Source organism: Lissotriton vulgaris, chromosome 2_1 (genome assembly GCF_964263255.1).
Source record: "Lissotriton vulgaris chromosome 2_1, aLisVul1.2, whole genome shotgun sequence".
Taxonomy (NCBI): domain Eukaryota; kingdom Metazoa; phylum Chordata; class Amphibia; order Caudata; family Salamandridae; genus Lissotriton; species Lissotriton vulgaris.
Genome location: NC_141687.1, coordinates 1,831,024,057 through 1,831,049,960, shown reverse-complemented (window position 1 = coordinate 1,831,049,960; position 25,904 = coordinate 1,831,024,057). Strand labels below are relative to the sequence as shown.

Genomic DNA, 25,904 nt, shown 5'->3' with positions numbered 1-25,904 from the left:
TTCACGTGGACAAACAGAACAGAATAAAGAAAAACTGAATGTAGATCTAATTCTTCGTGGGATTGATGCCTCCATGAACCCGACAGGCATGACAGGTCCAACGTATGCAACTCCAGCGTAAGAGTATAAATAATTAGCCTATGCCTTGGGCGTGGTTCGGTTCTGCAAAGAGAAAAGACTCTGCCACAGCGAAGCTCCTCACCCTGCCACGTGGCTGCTGCCATGACCACGTACCTCCTCGATACAGGCCCATTCCGAACTCAACGCCACAGCACCTCAGACTTATGTCTGTATCGACTACTACCTTTGATTTACACTGTGGACACAAGGGTTCACAACTTGAATTCAGCTTTGGATCTACAATACGCAGAGCATTGAAGTTATCCTTGATTTATGTAAGGCAGAGACAATTCTACTCAAAGTCCTCAGACTTTGTTAAAACTAGTGATAAAAATTATTTGTCGATATCTGTGCTGACTACTGCCTTCGTTCTACAGTGCGGTCAGTAGAGTTTACAACTTGATACCAGAGACACATCAGCACTACAGACAACATTGAATTCAGTCTAGATTTATTTATGGCAGAGACAATTGTACTGTGTCCTCAGATTTTGTTAAAGAAAGTATGTGACAAAAAAAGCATTCCTCGATGTCTGTGTCAACTACTGCCTTCGATCTACACTGTGGACAGCAGGTTTCACAACTTGAATTCAGCTTTCCGTCTACACTACGGACAGCATGAATCAAGCCTTGCTTTATTTAAGGTAGAGACAATTGTACTCTATGTCTTCCGATTTTGTAAAAGGATGTGACAAAAAGCATTAGTCTATAACTGTGCTGACTATTGCCTTCGATCTATACTGCGGACAGCAGGGTTCACAACTTGAATTCAGCTTTGCATCTACACTACGGACAACATTGAAGTTAGCCTTGATTTATGTAAGGCAGAGACAATTTTGTTAAATGATGCGACAAAAAACAGTCTTCAATGTCTGTACTAAGTACTGCCTTGAAATGTACACTGCGATCAACAGAGTTCACCACTTGATACCAGTTCATGCAGTCCCGAATGCAACAGTCAATGTATGGAGTACATTACAGATAATGCAGTGCAGCCTAAGATCTACACTGCGGACAGCAGGGTTCACAACTTGAATTCAGCTTTGCATCTACACTACGGACAGTAGGAAATTCAGCCTTGATTTATTTAAGGCAGAGACAATTGTACTGTATGTATTTAAATGTTGTTAAAATAAGTGACAGTAATCATTCGTCAATATCTGTGCTGACTACTGCTTTCCATCTACAGTGCGGATAGCAGGGTTCACAACTTCAATTCAGCTTTGAATCTATACTATAGCCGTATTGACTCAGATGTCTTATTTAGAGAAAAACATATCATAGTTTTTGGAGATCTACTGCAACTTAGTCCCGTAAAAGGACAAAATGTATTTATAAGAAAACTTGATTTTATTAACATTGTTGCTTCAGGTGCCACTAACTCTGTGTACCACTTATCATTGCTGGTTGCACACACGCTAAATTACCAATGCTGCGCAGCTCTACTGAACGCCACGTGGCTGTGGGCTCTTGATAACCGCTGCCTCCTGCCTACACTGCGTTCATCAGAACTCAGAATTAAATAGACTATTGATTCATTATTTGCAGAGCACAATACCAAACTAAGTATAACACCTATCAAACCTATACAATATCACTTTAGTATGCTTCCTTCAAAAACTTCTTTTATATCAGTTATAGATTTAGTTGAATAATAAAATGCTTTGAGTGCAGCCCGTTCAGACCACGCATCATCGCTGGGTGAGCACACGCTAAACACCAAACGTACCACTAACTCAGTACACCATAAATAATCGCCACAAGGCTTTATTAAGGCAAAATTCAGTAGTCAAAAAACATTACCCCCAATGCGACCTGCCCGGACCACGCATCATCACAGGTTATGTACATACTCAGTCCCAAAGGTACTATTAACTCAGTGCACCATAATTCATCGCCACATGACATTCAAGCAGAATTTAACTGACTCTTCATTCATTATTTATAAAGTGCAGTACCAAACAAAGTATAACATCCCTCAAACCTACACAATGTCCCTTTAGTAGCCTTCCTTCAAAAACATATTTTATATCAGTCCTAGGTTTAGTTGAAAAGCAAAATTCACGCTGCAAGTGCAAAGACATACTCAATGGTAGTCTGCACTGCGCACACCACAGGTCACAACTTGAACTAGAATGTCCCTGAAACATACATATTTTGATAGTGTATTCCATACATGTTTCATCTTTTATTTCAATCGTCATTACAAATGATGCAGTCCAGTAGGCAACACGCTGAGCACAATACGTACCACTATCTCAGTACACCATAAATATCCTCACGTGGCCTTATTAAGGCAAAATTCAGTTGCCAAAATACATTTTTACCAGTGCGCTCTGCCTGAACCACCCATCATCTCAGGCTCCACACAAACCGCCCCTACCTCAGTGTACCACAACTCATGAACCCTTTACAATAGAATCTTCTGTGTATTATTTCACATATAGTGCTCCTACCTTTCTACAGCAAAAGTCATAAACCGTTTATGATTGAATATCTGTGTATGATGTCATGATTACTATTCTACTTGTTACCAACAGCAACTATCTGTGTCTGTGTACTTATTATGTTTGTAAAATGCTGCTCTTGCGCCCTAACACATTATATTGTGCTGTAAACAGCGTATGCAATCATCTTACCTCTGCCAATAACAAAAACTTTGATTATATAACTTTCTCGCTCATTCTACAAATACGAACGTACAAAGTGGATCATTACCAGACTGCAAAGAAACTGTATAGTCAATTTATAAATGTGTACTATTTCTTGAATTTTTTTTTTTAGCATATTTATATAGCGCGAAGTCGACCTAAAAATATATCAACAATTTACATGAGCACTGTATTTACAGTACATTTTCAGGCGTGCGTTGATTACGTCATTACTCTACAATAACAGGATGTGGACGCGACTCTGAGCCTTAAACAATGATTTTCAGCACCAAGTTCAACAGTATACCTGAATGACCACATACATATATATATTATCTGTCCTTCATGTACCAAAAACTGCAACCTAAACCTTTCACAGCCTTGTATTACTACAGCTACAACACTCCACTGAATGTACAATAAACATTCATATTCGCAAAAATGCGTCATGTCCACCATCTTTTATGTGTGCATCTATGGATGAATATAGGGTTAGTGATACCCTGTACCTTCCATGTTAGCCATATTGTGGGACTTTACAGACATAATGACACGTTTGCATGTAAGACTTGGGTGACGGCAGCACTACAACACGGACACCCAAATCAGTAGGTTTATTGTACAGTTAATAAAAACTCACAATTTTAAAACGTACAAATATTAAAAGTCGGTAACTTCTTTTAAAACAAAAAGGAGCTGTGGCTCCAGTATTTAAGAGCATAAAGTCTCAGCTTGGGTTGCGTAAGAACCAGTGGAGTTTATGTGGCCTTGATGCTTCCAGATTTCGAAAACGAAGATAGCCAGGGGTGTTTACTTTGTTATTGTTTGGGCAGTGCTTTAAGTAAACCATCAGGATTTTTCATTTAGTCTTGTGGCCACTATGTCGAAGTATTTTGTTGTTCTGCAATTTAGCTGAGTTTCTTCGGGATTAAAACAAAGCATCACGGCCTGCCTGCAACTCGTTATGCCCTTCTGGTTCCAAAGGGCCAGAAGCAGAGAGCGCCTTATGTCCCAGAGATTTGTGCAGATACAGATAATGTGTATGAGGTCCTCTTTCCTAGAAAGACAGAGGCGGCATTGATTTGCAGGGTTTTCCCTTGTCCATGGTGCAAGGTGCGGAGCTATAGGAATTTTGCCCAGGCGCATGTTAAGGAACTTGTTTTTTGTCTTCTGTGTGAGGCCCGTTGTTAAGTACTCTTGTGGTTTTAGAGCTCTGTAACCTTTCAACACGACCCATCCGTGCGCTCTCTTGGCTAAGATAGGTTTATCCTCAATTGATGAGACCATCTTGGTGACTTTCGACACCACTTTTTTGAAGGTGCCAGGGTCAGTTGCCGACTCCCATAGGTCTGTTAGTCCTAAGGTCTTCAGTGATTCCATTAAATAGGTCCTTGCAGGTGAGTTATCCCTGACGATCAATTCGGTCCAGAGGTGGGCGTTTAGAGATCCGTGGTCGGCATCTCTGATTTTCCGCCAGCTTTTTATATATGCGCCTCTTCTCTCCACCGCTTTTTTCGGCAGGCCGAATTCTAGGCGGATTTGTGCGGGCGATGAGTTGGTGGGGAGATGAAATATTGCCCTGTATGCTCGGCTGATGGTTTTGTCTAGTGTTATTGCGTCTTTGCCTCGCATGGACTCGCTGTCGTAGGTGAGCATGGGCTGTAAGCGAGCTCTTAGTACCTGTAGGAGAGGGCGCCAGAGTTTGTGCTAAACTACATGGTTGAACGCGGCGCTGTAGTCAATGAAGCACATAAAGAGGGAACTCTTGGAAGCTTTTGCTGCGTGGGCCCAGTGACAGGTCGGGGAGTGCTTTCTGCAAAGGCTTTATCGATAGGTGGAATGTCGTGCCCTTTCAACGTATGGCCTCTAGTTGATGTTTGAAGGAGCCATTGCCATCTATTATGACGCCTAGATATTTGTAAGAGGCTACCTGGTCTAGCCTCTGTCCGTCCAGGAACCATGCGGGTTTCCGTTTTTTATGGTAGTTTGTTGTCATAACTTTTGTTTTATTTAAAGTAATTGTTAATGAATTAGTTTTTCGAAAATGCATTGGTTTTGTCAAGAAGGTGTAGGTCGTCTGCGTAGAGGAGGTTTGCGAGCGTGATGTTGCCTAGTCTAGGAGCGTGGGATTTTACTGTCTCCAGTTCGTCCGGGAGGTCTGAAAGAAAGAGATTGAACAACATGGGGGCTAGGACGCAGCCCTGGTTCAGACCTTTACTGGTCTTGATTTGTCTCGAGAGGTGCGTACCGGGTCCCAGTTTAATCCTGACCCAAGTGTCGGTGTGTAGCATTACCAGCTGCTTTAGGAGTGGGCCTGGAATTCCCCATCTGTCCAACTTCCGCCAGAGTTTGTGCTAAACTACATGGTTGAACGCGGCGCTGTAGTCAATGAAGCACATAAAGAGGGAACTCTTGGAAGCTTTTGCTGCGTCGGTCAAAAGGGTTAGAGCCATGATATTTGTCGAGGTACCCTGGCCACTGCGGAATCCGGTTTGGGTTGCTGGGATGATGTTATTTGCTGTTGCCCAAGATGTTAAATCCTCCAAGATAAGGCCTGCGTAATATTTTGCCTCTGTATCAATTAAGGCTATAAGACGGTAGCTACTTGGGTCGTTCCTGGCATCCTTTTTGTAGATTGGGCTTATTATCGAGCCACTCCAGGATGTTGGTGTTGTTGCTGTTTCCCTTATTGCGTGGAATACTGGTGCCAGGATGTTGCTCCAGAAGGCAGGGTCTTGCTCATATAGTATCGGCGGGATCCCGTTGGGACCGGGTGCCCCCTCGAGTTTGCCCTTTAAGATTAGTTTTCTTAACCTGTCTGATGTATCCAGGGATGAATTTTCTTCTCCAGTTACGGGTGGGTCGAATATTGGTGGTAGACCTTTAGCCTCAATTGAGGATTGGTCCTGGGTTGGTTTCCACCTGCGGGCTTGGCTCTCTTTGTGATTGAGTGTGCCGAAATTGTCAGAGCTCTGGCACACTCCATCTGACCTGTCTCCCCCTGTTGATTCGACCATTGCCGGGTCAGCTGTGTTGAAGTGAGCTGATAAATAGGTAGCCCAGTCGGATTCGGATATGTTGGAGTTGATGCCTTTGTGACCTGGCTGTTGAAGGTTATGAATGATCTTCCAAAAGCGGGAGCTGTTCTTCTGTTTGGATTTATGAAGGATTTTTATCCAGAAATCCTCATTCAGTTGCCTTTTCCTTTCCCAGGTCTTCTTTTTTAGCAGTGCTTTTAACGTGCGGAGTTTCTATTGAATGTCCTCGATGTTAGGGTATTTTCTCAGTTGTTTGAGAGTCTTTTTTATTTCTCGCTTTATATTTTTTGTTTCTGCAGTTGTTAATTTACCATGTGTAAACCTGGTGGTGATGTTGCCTTTTTGAATTCTTATCTCTGTAGCGTGTTTGGCTCCTAATTCCGTTACAAAGTCTACCCAGGCGTCAAGTGAGTTATTGTTTGAGCTGGATGCCTGGTGTATGATTGTTTTTGCGCTGGTTGATAGTTTCTCAGGCTCAGTGGGCTTGCATCTTATTCTTCTGTAGTTGATTGTATATTCTGTGGCAATGTATCTTCTTTCAACTGCTTCGTTCACGCAGGTCAGTCCAAAATTGGCTTCTAGCGGCAAATGGTCGCTTTGGGCACTTTCTCCTATCTTGAACGAGTTAATTTTCTCATATAGGTAGCTTAGCAGACACACTCCCTAGAACAAAGGTACAGGAGGGAAGAGGCGATTGGGATTTAAAAACCTCAGATAAAAGCAATAATAATACAATGTGGATCTACTTGAAACCCAAGGAGCAAGTGTATGGCAGGAAAAAACAAAGAAAGGTAGTCCCACTAAATCGTTCCCATCTCTTATATTAGTTTGCAAAATGCACGTCCCTGAAAGAAATTGGTACAAAGGACCTGAGACAGGTATGGTTCGGCAGTGATAAGAATGGTGCAGAATATACAAAGGTCCTAGTCTACTCAGGGCTCGTTAAAGCGGCAATTCAGAAAGCTGTAAAAGAAATCTTAAAAGAGGGTATAAGGATAATTTTGGAAGAAGAAGTAGACGCAGGGAAACAGCAAGACGGAGGCTTTCTGAGGTTTCACGCAGGTTTGGGGGAAAGACAGGTGAGGTGGGAAACTAGCGGTCGGGGGGGAGGCTAACATCACCATAGAGTTAGAGAACCCAAAGCCTAGTAATGACTGGGGTAGCTGGGGCTTGGATAATTGTACCTGCTCATGGGGTCTGAACGAGTCAGGGTGCCTCAGTGAGATCGACTAGGTTACTGGGTTGCCGCATAGCCTGAAACTGATCTCATGGAATATAAATGGGTTGGGAGGAACAACGAAGGCAGATAGTTTAAACCAGGTTGCAAAGTACGTTGATATTATCTGTCTACAGGAGACATGGCTATGCAGCAACACCCAGGTAGTTGAAGGGTTTGTTCAATTCCACAAACCAGCAAGTAAAAAGAAAAAATGTGGTCGCCCCTCAGGGGGTATTATGACTCTTGCCTCAACCAGGCTCGTGAAAGAGACCAAACTAATTAACTCTCTATGTAAATGGCTATTGGTTTGTAAGGTATGTCATCTGGGTGTTCAAGAGAAGGATGCCCATTTGATTATCATAAATGTATATATTCAATGGGAGTCTCAAAAAGAATATGATATAGAATTAGGTCTCTTCAAGAAGGATATAATTGACCTAATAGAAAAGTATGGGAAGGACACTCTGGTGATAATGGGAGATTTTAAACACAAATTAAATTTTGGAAGGATAGATTGTTGGTTTGAGGACATGCTGAGTGCCTATAATATAGGACCAGCAGATTTCCCACTGTGTCTAACCTCCAGTCAGGATGAAACCCATGGGAAGGTCTTGGGCTCTAAAGTTTTAATATGTTTAAATGGTAGGATGGATTCTGATCGCCCAGCCTCACAGACCTTTAGAGTAGGAAATCAACAATGCCCCATAGACTATATCTTTATCCAGGCCTGGAACTACGTACTGGTAAAAAAGTTCCAAGTAATTAAACACAGGGACAGTGATCATAATGCCTTGTTTTGTGAAATTGTAGGGGGGGCATTAAGTACTTGTGAAAGGGTGATCCCCCAAAATGTGGAATATCCCAAGCGTTTGACTACGAAACTAACGGATGAGTATATTGAGAAACTGGCATGTTTTCGACAAAATTTATTGAAGGATAGGCTCAAAGGTCATCAGGTAGCATGCTATGAGGATATAATACTACAAGCGGTGCAGTGTCTTAGAGTGTACCTAAAAGATAAGAAACAGGCAAAGGTAAAAACACAGCCCAGCAAAGGAAAGCCCAGGTGGTTTAACCAAGAATGTAAGAGTATTAATAGTGTGTTTCGAAAATTAGAGCGACAGCTGAGGAAGAGCTATGACCCTGGGAATGCAGAGCTCCTACTCAGTTTAAAGGAAGAATATAAATCTCTAGTAAGGAAGCAGAAAAGGATTTTTAAAGAAGAATGTTGGTGAATCCTTCTTGAGACAATTGAAAATAAATAATAAAAGTTTTGTGGAGGGTGATACAGGAAGCTGCAGGAAGGGTGCCGGGAGCTATGAGTTGTGTTGTGGAAGAGGCGGCATGGGTAAACTATTTAAGTGACCTATATAAAGCAAATAGGACCTCAGAAATCGAGATGTAGACTAACTTGGACAGGGGGTATAGAAGGATTAAAATCTAATTTCTCTGTAGAGAAAGTAAAAGAAACAATTAAGAAGCTGAATTTTTCACGTGCAGGAGGTCCCGATAATTTTCCCGCCGTCTTAATTAAAATTCAGATAGATTGGTGGGCAGGATTTTTATCCCATATGTTTGTAACAATTCTGGATTCAGGCCATTTCTCCAAATCCTGCAGAGGGGCCATAATTAGACCTTTGCATAAAAAAGGGGAAAAAAGGACCCTAAGAATTTTAGGTTGATCAATATATTGAACATTGGGGAAAAGGTCTTCTCAAAAATAATCCTTGGCAGTTTAAAAGAGTGGGCGGAGCGGCAGTCAATAGTTCCAATAGAGCAGGGTGGCTTTAAGGAAGGACATTCTACTATTGATCACTGCTTCGCATTATGGGCCGTAGCGAGGAAGTCCATGGAGCTGCAGGGCAAATTGTTTTGTTGCTTTGTGGACTTTCACGCAGCTTTTGATTTGGTGGATAGGGACTGTTTGTGGGAGACATTGAGAAAGTACGATGTCCCCGCTGATCTCCTGCGGATAATCCAGGAACTGCATAGCCAAAATTGGGCTCAGGTCATTAAAGACATCTCTGGCGGCCTTACAACGGAGATAGGGATAAACAACGAGTTGAGGCAAGGCTGCGTCCTGGCCCCGCTGCTTTTTGCCATATTTTTAGCAGACTTGCCGCTTCTCTTGGGCACAGCCAGAGGTGCAAGCCCAAAGATAAATGGTAGGCACCTGTCTTGCCTGCTGTATGCTGATGACCTTGTAATAATGGATCAAACAGAGGTGGGGCTTCAGAGGAAGCTAAATGTATTCAATGATTATTGCACTGCAGAACGACTTACAGTAAATATGGACAAAACAAAAATGTTGTGTTTTGGGAAGAAGAGTACGAAGTTTAGTTGGTAATTGGGCCAAACCAAACTGGATACTGTAAGCGAATACAAATACCTCGGAATATGGTTTACAAGGTCCCTGCAGTGGGGCACACATTTGGAAGCACAGAAATTTAAAGCAGACTTAGCGGTATGTGGGCTGAAAAGATTTAACCATAGTTATGGCGATATGTCCCACAAACCTCTATTGACAGCCTTTAATGCCATGATTCCCCCGCAACTCCAATATGGGGCGGAATTACTCTGCATTGACGGTAAAAGCTCCTGGGATAAAGAGGAGGGGAAATGTTTAAAATCCCTACTGTCTCTTCCTGGTTCGGTAATGATCCAGGCAGTCAGACTGGAATTAGGCCTAACCGCATGGAATGTGCAGGTGCAGCTGAGCCTCCTCACATTCTGGAATCGGTTGGGGCAGGGGGAAGTTACAAAGGTGTCGCAATGGTGTTTGAAGGAAATTCAGACCAGTGAGTAAAAATGGGCTAAGGAAACAAGAAATAAAACTCCTGGCCATCTGTGACCACCTAAATGTGAACATTGACCCAAGGACACTCCAAATTAATGTAATAAAGAGTGTACTCAAAGTGCAGGGTAAAGACATTTCTAGGGTAACAGACCAAGAGTATTTGAAAAAGAAATTGAATTGATAAATTGAATTGAATTGATAAAAATGTATAATGCGCAGAACAATAACCCGCAGGTATCAAGGCGCCTAACAATACAATCAAAATTGAGACAGACGTCCTTACATATAGGCTTGTCGGAAGAGACGAGTTTTTAGGGCAATGCGGAATTTCTGTAAAGATGGAAGGGATCTCAGGTCAAGAGGAAGATCATTCCACCATTTGGGGGCTAACGTGGAGAAAGCCCTGCCACCCCATTTAGCTCTTCGTACGTGGGGGGCTGTCAAAAGCAATTTCCCGGAGGAACGCAAGTTCCTACCGGGAATGTAATGGGAGTGATAGACCCAATACCCGTGTCGCTATTTTTAGCGATGGCTCTGTAGGTCATGCAAAGGACTTTGAACCGGATTCGAAGTTCTACCGGTAGCCAATGCAGCGTTTTCCTGGCCGCAGTGGCTGAGGAGCGTCTAGGAGTATCCAGGACAAATCTGGCTATGGCGTTTTGGACCACCTGTAAGCGCTGTAGGTGGCTCCGGTTTAGCCCAGCATACAGCGCATTACAGTAGTCCAAACGAGAGCCAATGAGTGCGACGGCTATTTGCTTTCTAGCCTCCAAGGAAAGATATTTCCTGATCCTTCGCAGGGTGTGAATCAAGCCCCAGCAGGTGGAGACCGTTCTACTCACCTGACTGCCCATATCAAGGGCTGGATCTATCATCACCCCAAGATTCTTAGCAGATGTTGTGGGGGAGGGACATATTCCTAGTGAGTCAGGCCACCAGTTTGCTGACCAGATGTTTTCTTTCCCCCCGAACACCAACACCTCAGTCTTCTCCCCATTCAGTTTAAGAGAGTTCTGAATCATCCAGTGACCAACCGCCTCCATACAAGATCTAAACTTGGAGGCGATAAGCACATCTGAATGGGGGAGAGAGACGAGTATTTGGGTGTCATCTGCATAAGACACTACCTCCATCCCGAAAGATCTTATTAGCCTGGCTAGTGGGGTCACATAAATGTTGAAAAGGGTCGGACTAAGCGCCGACCCTTGGGGGACCCCACACAGCACTGGTCGGGATGGAGAAAGAAAGACTCTACAATTTATGTGCTCAGGCTGGGAGAAAGATGTAAGCTTTCCTTATATAGACTTGCTACTGAACAGTTGGCTAAGAATAGAAGTTTTTAAGCTAAGAATAGGTATTAACCCGATATTCGCAAATAGTGCAATAAAAGCTGCCTTAACGCATCCTGATGGCAAATGTGTTTGTAAATTAGAAATGAAATGTAATATTTTTCACATTTTATTGGATTGTTATATATTTTTACATTTACGTAAACAGTTCCTGCGCCCGATATTTTTAAAATATGATGTTAACCACATGCGCGCTGCTCTTATTCTGCTGCTATGCTGACTTTTTAAAAAACCCATTGTTCATGACGAGCTGGGCTCGTCATCAGTGTTTGAGGAGGCTACACCATGACGAGCCCAGCTCGTCATCAGCCTCGAAGGGGTTAAGGAGCGTTCACAAGCACGGGAGCTACTAGTAGATATGGAAAATTTAGATATTGCGATAGCTATCGGGAGATATATGCAGGGTGTGTATAAGTTCCCTGGAAGGCTGGAGGCTTAAAAGTAGCCAGTAGCTCTATAATCCAAATGAATTCCTGATTTTAAATTGTTATAAATGTAGTTTTTAGACAATATGACCTTTTAACTGTTAAGAATATGAATTTGTGAAACGTATATTTTCAAAGTAATTTTTATTGTGGTTTCCAAAACATGACTCAAGGCACAATCCGCCAAAATGCCCTCGCAGGGGCTCTCCGAAATTCAAAACACATCAGTCACATCACTGGCAAATAGTAAATCGAAGTGCCCCTTAGCCACAGTGTACCCAATCTTAGTCCATATCATAATTAAAGGGGTCAGTTTCGGGGTGAATGGGGAGCAATTGTCATGTCCATTACGAGGGATCATTAGCAAGAGCAATGTCATTTTCCTGAGTGTCTCTCCGCGTATTCCTCCCTCTATGCTCCCCCCTTCGCCCAAGTGCCAGTATGTGCCATCAGCACGCCATGGCCCCGAAGAGCTCGAGGAAGCTCGCTAGTGGGTAATACATCAAGAGTCAAACAGTAGAAAAAGATGATATAAAAAAAGGAAGAAAACCCCAACTCACCCCCTTCCCCCCAAACTCCACCCCCCCTCCCCTCCCCAGTGGTGGTGTTGCGGCACAATAGAGTTTCCTACCGTAGAGTGAATCTCAGATTTGGAATAGATGAAGGGCCCTGATCGTGGGAGGGCAAACCGCCGATGGCAGGCCCTTCGAAAGGAAGGAGACCAAGGGACCCCATCGGTATTCAAAGTTTTTAAAATCCTCATGGACTATGTCAGACATGCGTTCTAGGCTCATCAATTGCCACAGGCGGGAGTGCCACAGAGACATCGCAGGTGCTTCTCTCCTTCCACGCTGCCGCTATAGCCAGTTTAGCAGCCCCCAGACATAGCCACATAATTCTCTTATCGGCCCTGGGTGATGTTCTAGCGTGGGGTCTCTAATGCCAAGTAGGGCCTCGGTCATGGAGGTTGGGATGGGGTACCCCAGGATGGTTTTTATCTGCACCAGGATCTCCTCCCAAAATGGCCGAATGGAGGGGCAGTCCCACCAGATGTGTTGGAAATCCCCCAGGAGGCCACATCCCCTCCAACATCGATCTGACGTGCCGGGAAAGATTTTGGCTAGTTTGGACGGGTATAAGTACCAGTCCATCATTACTTTCAAATGGGCTTCTCTCAGAGCTGTGGATTGATTAAACTTAAAGACATCTGTCCATAGATGGCTCCAGTCTTCCTCTGAAATGTCGCGTTGGGCCATCCCCTCCCACCATGCCATATATCGCGGGTGGGGGTTAGTCTCTGTGGAAAGTAGAAGCTTGTATAGAGCCGAAATAGCCCCCTTCATGGATTTAGTTTTAAGGAGGAGTAATTCAAATTTGGTAAGAGGTCAGGTGGCTCCCTCCCTGATCCGGGGGTCGAGGGCCCAATGTAGCAGCTGTGCATGATGGTATCGCTCACGTTCCCCCACCCCATATTCTCTTGTGCAATTTTCAAAGGTAAGTGGGTCATAGCTGTGGAATAAGTGTGTCAGTGCGAGGCAACATCCCTCCCTCCAAGCATTAAACGGCCCCTCTAAGAGCGCAGGGGGGAAGAGGGAGGAGAAGTGGAGAGGTGTAAGTTTTGAGGGGAAGGACATCCAACCCTCTCTCGTTGCCACGGTGTCCCACACCTTAAGAGTAGTGCATGTTGGGGTGCTGAGGTATGCGTTTGGGGGCCTATCCTTTTTCTCGCGCCAGATCAAGTCCCATATTGTTCTGCCTGCTACACTGCGGTCCATGTGGAACCAATGCTTCTCCGACTCCATAGGCGCCCATTCGACCAGTATACGTAGTTGGGCCGCTTTATAATAGAGTTTAAGATCAGGAAGCCCTTCTCCCACCTCCCTCTGCGGACGTCGAAGTATGGAGGAGGAGAAACGGGCCCACACTCCCTGCCAAATAAAGCGCAGGATCGTTGTTTTCGTGCTCCTAAAAAAATCCTTGTCAAGTTCTATGGGGAGCGCCTGGAATAGGTATAGCAGTTTGGGGAGAAGTTTCATCTTTATAGTGTGGATACGTCCCAACCAGGAGAGAAGGAGCGGTTTCCATCTCGTCAGTTCTGTTTGAATGCGGGAGAGGATTGGGGGAAAATTGGCTGCATATAGTTTCTCTAATTTGGGTGTGAGTTGCACCCCTACATATTGTATGGAGGAGGGCGCCCACGCCAAAGGCGTTAGAGATCGGAGTTGTAAGGACTCCACGTGCGAGAGGGTAAGGTAAGTATATAGGATTTACTTTACCCAGATTAAACTTGAAGCCCGCCGCCGTCTCAAAGGAGCTAAGTACTTCCTGTAGGTGTGGGAGTGAGCCTATCGGGTTAGACAAGGAGAAGAGGACGTTGTCCGCGAAGAGGGAAATCTTATGGGATTCCCCGGTGAAGGGAAGACCCTCAATTCCCTGGTGCTCCCTGACTGCTATCGCTATGGGTTCTATGCTAAGGGCGAACAACATAGGGGACAGGGGGCAGCCCTGTCGGGTCCCCCTGGAGTGGCAGAATGAGGAAGATTGCACGCCGTTGACAGAGACTTTGGATTTAGGGTGTCTGTAATTGGCCTGGAGCATCGTTATGAATGTGGGGGAGAAGCCAAATCTTGCAAGTGTGGCCAATAGAAAACTCCAATCGACTCGATCAAATGCTTTTTCAGCATCAAGGCCGACTAGGACCGCAGGAATTTTAAATTTGTTGGCTTTCTCGATTAGATGGACGATACGATGAGTGTGGTCGTGTGTTTGGCGCCCTTTAATAAAGCCCGACTGATCGGGATGGATAATAAGTGGCATGAGGTCCATCAATCGCCTGGCCAGAATAGAGGAGTACAGCTTTGCGTCAATGTTCAGGAGGGCAATGGGTCGGTAGGAAGAACAGCAAGTGGCATCCTTACCAGGTTTGGGGATCACTGAGATCACCGCCTCTGCCATAGAAGCAGGGGTGTCGCCGTCCAGGGCCATCCGACCAGGTGGTGGCTAATGTCCGCCGCAAAGGTCTTATAAAAGACTGCCGTGTACCCGTCCGTACTGGGTGCCTTATGGGGTTTCAGTGCTTTAATAGCTGTTTGTTCTTCCTCAAGAGTGATAGGCGCAATGAGGGCCTCGTTCCACTCCGGGGAGACCTGCGGGATTGGCAGATCCTTAAGGAAGGCCTGCTGGTGTTCAGTGTCGAGGACGTCAGTTGAGTACAGCGAACTGTAAAAGGACTCAAAGAGTTCTGCCTTATCTTCGTCCCTATGGAGTAGCTTCCCTGACCCGTCTTGAATTCCCCCTATGTATTCCCTCTCTCGTTTGTCCTTCAGTTGTCTAGCCAGGTGTTTCCCTACTTTGTTGCCCTGAGTGTAGGATAGATTGCGCAATTTTAGAAGGGTGAATTCTGCCCTGTTATTATATATGGCCCGTAACTTGCCCCTGAGTGCTGTGTGTGTGCGTAGTGTCTGCCTAGTGGGCGTAAGCTTGTGGGTCCGCTCAGCCGTCTCCAGCTCCTCCTCTAAGCCCTCCCTTTCTTTCGGCCGTTGCTTATTCAGGGCTGAATTGAGCGATATGCATTTGCCTCGCAAAGCCGCCTTGAAGGTGTCCCATGTGTTATATTCAGAGGTCTCATCTGGGCTATTGAGGGTGAAGAATTCGGTGATAGCCTCCCTCAATTGTGCCATTAATTCCTTGTCCCTCGTCAAGGCTTCTGGGAAGTACCAACGGGCAGGTTTCGGGGCATTACCCAGCCATGAAAGACACACTGTGTACAGACCGTGGTCAGACACCGAGATGGGTAGTATCTTGGCATCCTGGAGGTTACCCTGCAGGGATTGACTCAAAAAAATGTAATCCAGCCAAGAGTACGACTGGTGTACATGTGAAAAGAATTAGTAATCTCGTGTGAGTGGGTATAAGGTTCGCCAAGTGTCCAGGAGGCCCATGTCCCCAATGTGTGTCTGTAAGGACTCGGGAAAGGTACCCATGTCAGAACGGCGTGTGTGTGTACTGTCAAGTGCTGGTTGCCAAACCAGGTTGAAATCCCCCAGAAGAAATAGGGGGCCCTCTGCAAAGTCGGTCACTTTCCCCAACAGTAAGTGTAAGAAGTTCTTTTGCCCCGTGTTGGGGACGTAGAGTGTTACACATGTGCACATCTTACCCTTTAAGCGGCCCTTGACCATTAGCCATCTTCCATCTTTGTCGCCCTGGGTGGCCAGGGGTTCGAATTGTACTCCCAGGCTAAAGAGGAGAGCCACCCCTTTCTGTTTAGTGGAAGCTGAGGCTTTATAGATGAGGGGATATCTTTTATGTTTAAGACGATGATCTTCATTTTTCAATAGGTGAGTTTCCTGCAGGGCCACTATATCTAAATGGTGGTCTAGAATATATTTCCAGACCTTCTGGCGCTTCTGCGGGGAGTTAAGCCCCTTGACATTCCAGGTTCCTATGGTAAGAGGCATATTAAGTCAGACCATGGTGTTTCCTCTACTGACGCTGATCTCAGCCCCGTTCCCCCCCGTGGAGAGCCACACCCTCCCAATTCCTCCTGCGGTTGCCACCCAAGTTCCTCAGTGATGGCAATGAGGGCTCCCACATCCCCACCTGTGTCATCTCCTCGTCTCCGGTGCCCTTCACATACGGTCCACATCATGTCCCTCAAGGGGCCTACTGTGACAATTAGTACGGCATCCACCCCACCCCTCCCCCCTCCCACCCACCCCCCAAACACCCTACAGGAACAAAATAAGCACAGTCCAAAACCAAGAACCCCAACTGCAGAACATTGTTCCAGGCCTATGAAAAGTCTGTCCAGGCCTGCGGTATAGTAGGAAATGAACGGGTTATGTGGCAGTGGCGGCTCGATGGCTCGAGACCCCCCGCCCGACCCCAAATCGTATCGCCATACTTAACTGATCAGGACCGTCGCTTCAGTTTTTCAAGAGTCTGCGCCAGTGTCTCTGGAAACTTCCTGAATCGCCGCAGCTTTTTCTTGTGCCATTGTTTCCGGATTCGGCTTGAGGTGTTTCCTGGAGGGGCATCCTCTTCTCACCTTCTGCCAGCCGTCACCCTGCGTCCGAAGGGATCCGGACAAGGCCCCTGATGATTGCCCCCCCCCTCCTCCTCGTCTGTTCGGTCCTCCTCGTGCGGTATACCCAATAGGTTACATGTGTCCCTCAGGGATCGCAGCTGGTGGAGTGCCCCGTTCCATTTAAAGATCAACCTAAAGGGGTTCCCCCAAGAGTACGGGACCCCCTCGTTGCGGAGGAAGGAGGTGGCCATTTTGATTGATCTCTGCTTTTGCAGGGTGATAGCTGAAAGGTCCTGGAAAAGTTCCACCTCGTGGCCCTGGAAGCGAAGAGGCTCTTTGAGCGGCGCTGCTTTCAATATACGTTCCTTGAGAGGGTAATCTGGCAGGAAAGCCAGAATGTCCGGTGGGGGACCTTGAGCTCGGCGAGCTGGGCCCACCCGGTGGGCTCTATCAATGCGGATCTCAAAGTCCGCGCTCTTGTCGAGTACTGATCGGAACAGGGCTTGTAGGTATCCTGCCATATCGCCCCCCTCTGCTTTGGACGGCACATTCCGGACCCGGATATTTTTGCGCCTCGAGCGGTTTTCAAGATCCTCTGTGTGGGATCGGAGGTCAGTTTGTTGGTCATTGAGCCTGATAATTTCTTGTCTCAAATGTTCCACTTCCTCGCTCCTTGCTTGTCCCGCGAGTTCAGTGGCGGTCACCCTTTCCCCCAGGTCGTCAACATCTCGACGCAGTTCATTAAATTCCCCCGCCATGTCTTGTCTAAGGGTTTGGAAGTCCTCTTTGAGGGAGGCGAAGAGGGCCTCCATGAATGCCTTGGTCGCCGGGGCCTCTCTCTCTCGTCGTGATCCTTCCCTTTAGGTGGGAGCGCCTGAGTCAGTTTGTTAGGGCTTTTGTCGGCTTTAGGGGGGCCTTTGCCCAGCAGTTCGGTTATGGTGCGGTTCCCTTTACGATTGGAGGAAGCCATCTTCTCTCCTCCGGGCGATCCTGCCTTCTCTCCTCCGGGACATGTCGTCGGGCGGGAACCCACTCGATTTATGGCGGACGAACAGGGAGGGATGCCTCGTAGTAAGTTATGCGTTGTCGTGGGTTGTGCTCTCCCCGAGTCCGGAATCCGGGCCTCGCTGGTTTGTAGCGCTCTGAGGCTGTCCGCCCTCACGCGGGTCCGTGGCCGCGCTTGTTCCCCCCTGTTTATGCCCTCCCAGCCGCCTCTTCTGGCAGCCGAGCCTGGTCCTGGTTTGCGCCACTTCAGGGGTTCGTCAGCCACCCCCAAGGCTGCTCCCCGACATGGCAGTCCCCCCGAGGGGCCCCCCCCTGGGGTCGCCGCAATCGTCCTTAGCTCCCTCTCGCGTGTCCTACGGCTCTAGTGGCTCCTCTCCATTTCTTCACCCAGGGGTAGGGTCAGCCGCAGTGGCGTATCGGTCAAGGTCTCGGTGCTAGGGCCCCTCAGACTGACACAGCTCTTGGCCTGTGGGTCCTCCCCGGGGGCCCGATCAGCGCCCCAGGCTGCCACCCTCGGTCAACTTCAGAGGCGGCGCCCCTGCTTTGGCCGGCAGCCCTGCAGCAGTAGGCTTTATGGTGTTGCCCCAAGTGCTTGGACGTGTGTCCCTGGGCCTCTGCTACGCTTGACAGGGTCCCTGGGTGCCAGAGGTCCCAGCGGAGGCCTCCGGAGCCGCGCTCCCTGGTCGTACTTTGCCACGCTCCTCACCTCTGGACGCAGCCTGTGGTCGCCATGTTGCCGTCAAGTAGGCCCAAGCCGGGGCCTCGAGTGTCCCTCAGTGCCGGCCCCGTGGGTGCCTCCTTTCGCGGGTCGTCTCCCCGGGCCCCGCAGATGAATTCCAGCGGGCGCCCCCTCCGGATCACCGCACCAGTCGGGGTGGCCCCCGGTGCAGCCACACAGTCTTGAGGTGGGGGCCCGCTCGCCTCCCTCGCCGAGGGCGCCGGATAACCGCTCTCCGCTCCTCTAACGGTCTCCGCCGGCGGCTCCGCCCTGGTGGTCACTGCTCCGTCCCTGAGGTCCGCCGGAGTCCCCGATCACCCCGGGGGAGTCTTGTGTGCCTGCAGGTGTCGGCACAGGTGCTGGAAGGTGAAGCGGTCTGCTTTTAGACCCGATTTGGGGAACGGGGACGGGGAGCCTTCGGAGAACACGTCTTGCTAAGCCGCCATCTTGGCCACGCCCCCCGAAACGTATATTTTATATGATGACCTGTGGTTTATAGATCAATGTTCTAAATAAACTTTGTTTTTGACATATTGTGGGACTTTACAGACATAATGACACGTTTGCGTGTAAGACTTGGGTGACGGCAGCACTACAACACGGGCACCCAAATCAGTAGATTTTTTATATAGCTCACGACGGAACCACGCCTATAGCGCCGGAGTCATCGTTCACAACCTCGCCAGCACTACCATACGTCAGTTCAGCCCACTCCGCTTACGCTTCCAGGAAAACACAACAACGGTATGTACATGGCACAGATTTCCATTGTAGTGATTTCTTACTTCCAGGTCTAGTCGTCAGACACACACTCCCTCATGGCTGGTATACACCAACACCACACCCATCCAGCACATACGTCACCACACATGTGACCCTACCAATAAAAAAGACGGGGCACACGTGCTCTACGCCATTTTAGAGTTGCTCCCATCTCAAGCACTGTGATGGCCCAACCTAGTGGTTCGCACGCCTCATTTAGGCCTGAACTACCGAACAGGGGGGCCCACTACCACGTACGTGGCCTCTTTGGTCACTGAGTTAGTGGTAGCGCAAGGACTGAGCGGGTGAGAAACCTGCGATGAAGATAGGTGCACGAGTATGTCCTTTGCCATAGTGATATCAAGACCCAGCACCAAATGTGAGACTTCTTGGTGGCAGAGCAGACCTGCATGATGTAGAACGTACCCTGTCCGCGAAAAGGTGACCAGTGAGGCCTGGGTGCGCAGCGGAGGGAGTAGATGGGGTGCAGCAGACTGCATAAAAAAAGGAGCCGCAGCGATTTAGGCGTACGCAGTCCTATATACCGTATCTTATTGCATTTGTATTTTTTTTCCAATAGCAGAAAAGTTTTTATAATCAGTCAAAGTTCCGTCGCTGATATTTGAAACCACGTGTACCTTTTTATCTAACAGGTTGTGTTTCACAAATTGGCGTCCCCCCCAACACCTCCATAGCTCAACGTTCGAGGATTCTGCGATGATGCGTGGCCATCGTAACAACGTCTGAGAAGGCTTCTTCGACATGTGGTGCACCCTCTTTGAATCACACCAGTGGCACAAGTTGAGCAAAGAAGCTTGTTTCCGAAAGAACGAGAAGTCACCTGTGGGCGGAGAGAGTGGGTAGTGTGCTGCAGCTTGACTGTGTAGGAATGTACAATTACCTCTGAGCATTGAGAATAGATAGGTTGCATCAGTCTGAGGGGCAGATTTACAAGCCCTTTGTGCCACTTTTGTGTCACTTTTAACATGGGTAAAGTGAGGCAAAAGTGGCGCAAGGAGTTTGTAAATCTGCCTCTGAGTGCGCAAGAAAAGGGACTCACCTTTGAACTCTGGGAGTCAATGGGGTGCAACAGTCTGGGTACGCAATAATGAGAACTCACCGCTATGCAGTGGGAGTGCATGGGGTATAGTACTTTGGGCGAAAAAGAGCGCACAGACACCTCCTTGCAGTGGAAGTTGATGTAATACAGTATCCTGGGTGTGCAAAGACATAAAGCAGAAATATTCTTGTGCAGTCGTATGTACTCTGCTATTACTAATTCTATACTATCTTTCAGATCACTAAACTTGAGGGTGCACTATGAACCGGCACGTGCTTGGACACACAACGGAGGCAAAAAGGTGAGCTATGAAGATTTTCCCCAGTATTAACACTACCTCTCCTGCTCCATCTATTACTTTCTCTCTCCCACACTTTTAATGTCGTTTTTTCTCTCTCTCTCACTCTTTCTCACATTGTTTCTCTTTCTCTTTAAAAGTTATGGACGCTGCTGTCCACTCTCCCGATAAAAAAATCAAGGCTGAATTTAATACAGTCTGCAGTGTAGAACCAAAGCAAAAATCAAGTTGTGAACTCTGTTCGCCACAGTGTTTACACAAGGTAAGCAAAGCGGCCTAGATATACAATGCCTCTGATTAAATGCGTTGGAAATAAAGAATATTGTCCTGCATAATGACCTGATCTCTCACCTAATTCTGTCACATCTCTGAATCATTTTAAAGACCTGTTGGTCCATACTGTAAATCTGTAGCAGTAGGCACTTCCGTACAGACACCTCTTAAACGCGGGCCTATAAGAGAGGTGGAATGTATCGGGCACACTGCAGACGTGCAAATTAACAAATATTCCCAAGTGTTACCTTAATTAGTGATATTTGGCCTCATTCGGTCACATCGATCTAATCATTTTAAACACTTATTTTCATTTTTGTTTTGCAGGTTAGCTACCCTCCTTCCATTGGAGTCCATCTCACATTTTGTTTAATATATCGTTATGTGAAAGTTATGTTTCTTGTTATTCATTATATTGTTATTTCAAAGTTACATTTCTAGTTATTTATTGTTGTTTTAATAAAAGTTACTTTAAAAAAGTATATACGTCTTCCTTTTCTGACAGCATTTCACTATTATTTAGTGTGATAATGATATGCTTAGAAAACATTAAACAATTAAAATAGAAATTATGTTTATAAGTTGAAGTATAATACTGAGGCTAACTCTTTACCAGCTCTTTACCAGAGTCTGTAGCTGCGATTAACGGTTCCTATGGAAATTTTTAAAAACTCCTGCACAGTAACTGTTTGGATTAGCAACATTGTGTGGTGAACTTGTAACCTGTGTGCTCACTTGAGTGTTCCATGAACTGTTATTATGGTAACCAGCAGTAAGCAGTTTGGGGGTAGGGTTGAAAGGTAATGGCTGTACAGAAACCGTTATATTTACCCAGAATCCTCTATATGACAGAAAGGTAAGCAAACTAAGATATAACACTGTGTAGCAGATTTACAAGACCCTTGCGCCACTTTCGCGTCACTTTTCCCATGTTAAAAGTGATGTAATAGTGACGCAAGGAACTTGTAAATCTGCCCCTATGCACATTATGAGCAAAAGAAGTACACAACTCTTCGAATTCTTTATCGATCACAATTAGACAGTGTTGCTTCACGATTCACAATGCACTTCACTAAATACTTTGTGCCTATATAATTGGGAGACGGGATTGTCAACATTACAAAATTTAGGGGTGTATTTACAAGGACGGCGTTAGAATTGTAGCCGCTTTAACGGCAGCAAACTACAACTTAAACGGCGATAATGGACTTCAAAATCCTTTGTTATCTTACCCGAAGATTTTTTCAACATTGCTGTTTGCTAAGCAAGAGTGAGAGCCGATGCTCTCGCCCTGCCATAGCAAACTTGGGAGCATACTATCAAGGACAGCGTTAACATGTTCTGGTGTAAACCTGGGCTTCTTTTGGTATTCTCACGAATTCTCAAAAGCCTATTATTAGGCCATTATGGTCGCTTTACCAACACTTTCCTAACGCTAAAGCGATGATAGTTTTAACGCTGTCCTTGTAAATATGGCCCCAATATTGCGAGAAATACAGTGATAATTTATGTTTGCAAGTGAAAAGCTTGTTAATATAAGACTGTGGACTTAACATAGCAATCTACCTCGCATATTAAACATGCTTAAGTCTACTTAAGAACAGATGTTAGGATCCGACATAAAGCGCAATTAGCAAGAGTTTTTCTGTCGGTCCTCAAATCCAGGGCCGCCTTGTAAATAAATGTAAATTGTAAATTGATACTTGTATAGCGCACTACTCACCCGCAAGGGTCTCAAGGCGCTTGTACGAATACCGCTGTGGGACCCATCCTAGCTTTCCCTGTGAGGCGTCCACTCCTAGGCACCCCCAAGGTGGAGGCCAGGCATCCTTAGCGTTGTGGGGGCCGTTGTGGAGAATAAGCAAGCTATTGCCCCGAGTTGCAGAGTGGGACTCCATGATTGGAATAGGCACCGAGGCGAGAATTATCAGGTCCGTGGAATTTTGAGCCCAAGACCCTCCGAGGCAGGGAATTGAACCCTGGTCCCGGGCTAGACCTCTGCATCAGGGTCTGCCGCTCTAATCATTGAGCCACACTTCTCCACTACACGCCACACTTCTCAAATACAACGCTATTGTCATACCTTCCTCTTCCTTTTCATATTCTCATAGAAACACCTACCTTCCCACTGAGAACACCTACTTTGCAACTCATTGGCGATACGAGGCGAGCCCTTACCAAACCGGCTGCTAACATGCATTAATGCATCTTAGCATCACCTAGTAAATAGGGCGATATAATTTTCACCGCATTTTTTGGCTTTTTTTACAAAAATTGCGGCGAAATGGCACTTGTTAATATGCCCTCAAGTTTGCTATAACACTTTTGTGATTTTAATAATCGAATAAAAGTAATTGACTGACTGTCTGGCTATAACACAGCGGGAACCTCGACTCCTGCCCTGCCATAGCAACCAGCAGTGTCCCAGAGTTAGACACCCAGAGACACAGCAGGAGCCGCTCCTGGGAGGTGGTGTTCCCCAAGGTTTTGGACTGCTCCAGAATGGAGACCACGCGGTCCCCCTCCCAAAATATAAAAAACCCCGGCGGGAGGCTTAGATGGACCTTTGAGCTCCCTCACCTATTTATTTTGTAGCACCGGGGAATGGCGGTCCCTGGGCTACAGTGCTCCTCTGGACCCCCATCAAATGTAATATTTTAGACCCCGGGATTTGGCCCTCCTAGGTAGCTAATGCTTAAACAAGCACAGGAGCCCCCACTTCGGTTTTATTTTTATTACGGCGGATCCATGCACCCAACGCACATTTCTCAGTTTTAATTTTTGGGGGGACCCTAGGGGTCCTTGTGGGACCCCCTAAGCAGGTCTAGATAATCAAAATATTTCTTACATGCCCCCTTTATACGTTTTGAACACTTGTCCCACTATTTTCTCGATCCTCGCTTCTACCGAGGCACAAAATGGCTGCCAACAATTCCTGGTTTTGAATGTTAACAACCACTTGACAGCCAATTAGCATTCAGCGCGTGATCAGTACGGTGCGCTTAGAGTACGCGCAAGATGCGCAGATCCACCAAGGTCATAGATATATATGTATTTTTAATTGTAATTTTCTCAGGAACTACTGAACGGATTTACCTCATTTAAGCAAAAGGCATGAGTCCGAACCAAGGACTACCACTTTGCAAAATTTGGTGTCATTCCGTTCAGCCGTTATTGGCTGTAGTAGTGATGAACGGTTCCTATGGATAATTGCATGGGGAAATAACGTTTTGGGTAGCTAATTTTTTTAACAAGCACAGGAGCCCGCGCTAATTTTTTTTACGGCGGATCCATGCACCCAGCGCACATTTCTCAGTTGAAATCTTTTTTGGGCCCTAGGGCTCCTTGTGGGACCCCCTAAGCAGGTCTAGAGGGTCAACATATTTCTTACCTGCTCCCTTTATACATTTTAAACACTTGTTCCACTAATTTCTAGATCCTCGCTTCTACAGAGGCACAAAATAGCTGCCAACACTTCCTGGTTTCGAATATTGGCAACAACTTCACAGCCAATCAGCATTCTGCGCGTGATCGGGACGGTGCACTTATAATACGCGAAAGATCCGCGGATCCACCGAGGCCATAGATATATATGTACTTTTAACCCCTTCCAGGCTCATGGCGAGCTGGGCTCGTCATGGAGTAGCCTCCTCCCAGGCTGATGACGAGCCCAGCTCGTCATAAATAATGGGAATAACGATTTCTCAGCACAGCAGGGGAATATGCTGAGCAGCCATGGGGTTAATTGTAATTTTCTCAAGAACTACTGAACAGATTTACACCATATAAGCATAAGGCACGAGTCTGAATCAAGGACTACAACTTTGCCAAATTTGGTGTAATTCCGTTCAGCCGTTCGGGCTGTAGCCGCGACGAATGGTACCTATGAAAAATTGCATTGCGAAAACACGTTTTGGGACCCCCCTTTTTTCTCATCCCCCGCTTCACGAATCACCCCAAGACTTTCAGGATAGGAGCGAACCGGAGCGCCCCACCAGTTTTAAACATTTCGCTAAGATTCGTCAACCGGCGCCAAAGTTATTCCAAATAGAATGTTGCGCATTTCCTATGGAAAATAGGTCCTAACTATAACTACCTACTGGTGACTGCCAGTAGGTAATATATATATATATATATATATCTTCAACAAACACTTGCTTTAATAAAAGAAAGTAGACGGCACTCCAAGCTTTAGGATACTGGAAACGATTTATTGGCAGACCCCCCTGCCCCCAAAATGACACCCTGCCCCCAAGATGACAAACGCGTTTTGCCGTAAAAGGCTTCCTCAGTGTCAAAAGTGCATAACAAAGAACGCCATTTTATCTCCACCCCTCTATCAACATCGAGAGAGGACTAAAGTGCCATGTTAGTTTTTTGGCAGACATCTTGCAATGTACATTCGTTTACATATGCATTCTCAAGTTCTTTACAAACGTATCTAGGAGTATGGCATTCGAAAAAAAGTGCTTGTGCAGTTAAAAACAATTGGGATGCTCCCCATAGAATTCATTATATATTACATTGCTTATTAAAACACATATTAATTATCAAGGACAATTTAAGCAAAAATTCGACATCACGGTAATTGATAAGAAAGTGCAAATTTGGAAATACCACAAAGTTAGTTTTGTATAAAAATTACATCTTTATGTACATTTTATCTCTCAACTAGATGTTAGAGAATCTAACTGAATGCTACTTTTGTTGTTGTATATGAACAACATTGTAGCACACCGTGTGTATCTATAGCCCTTAGCTTTTGTTATTATGCAATGTGCAAATAAGCATATGTTATTCCGCCCTGTATGGGCAAGTGTTTTATGTTTTTCTATCTCGCCCTGGATCGGCCAGAATCTCCCTATTGCCCAAGATGACATGTTATAAAGCCCAATGTATTAGGGATGGAGAGGGGATATATGTAGATGATGTCACTTAGCCTGTATTCTAGTTCTGTTCAGATTCTTATTCCTGTGACTCTTATATTTCGCTGTCCTCTATTCTTTTGTATACTGTCCCTTTCTGATTGACTAATCTAGGTGTACCCAAAGTTCTTCATCGTTGTTCAACCCAACAGGTTTCATTGTCTGGAGGTCAATGATGTATTTTGATTCCATGGCCCTTAGTGCTCTTATCTTGTCTCCACCCCTTTCTTGTCTCTCAA

General features: G+C 46.1%; 1 protein-coding gene across 3 annotated transcripts in view; it reads left to right on the top strand.

Annotated features, from left to right (window-relative positions):
* LOC147733351 (uncharacterized) overlaps positions 1–25,904 on the top strand; it is a 679,639-nt gene that overhangs the window by 122,536 nt on the left and 531,199 nt on the right. The gene's annotated exons all lie outside the window — the stretch shown is intronic.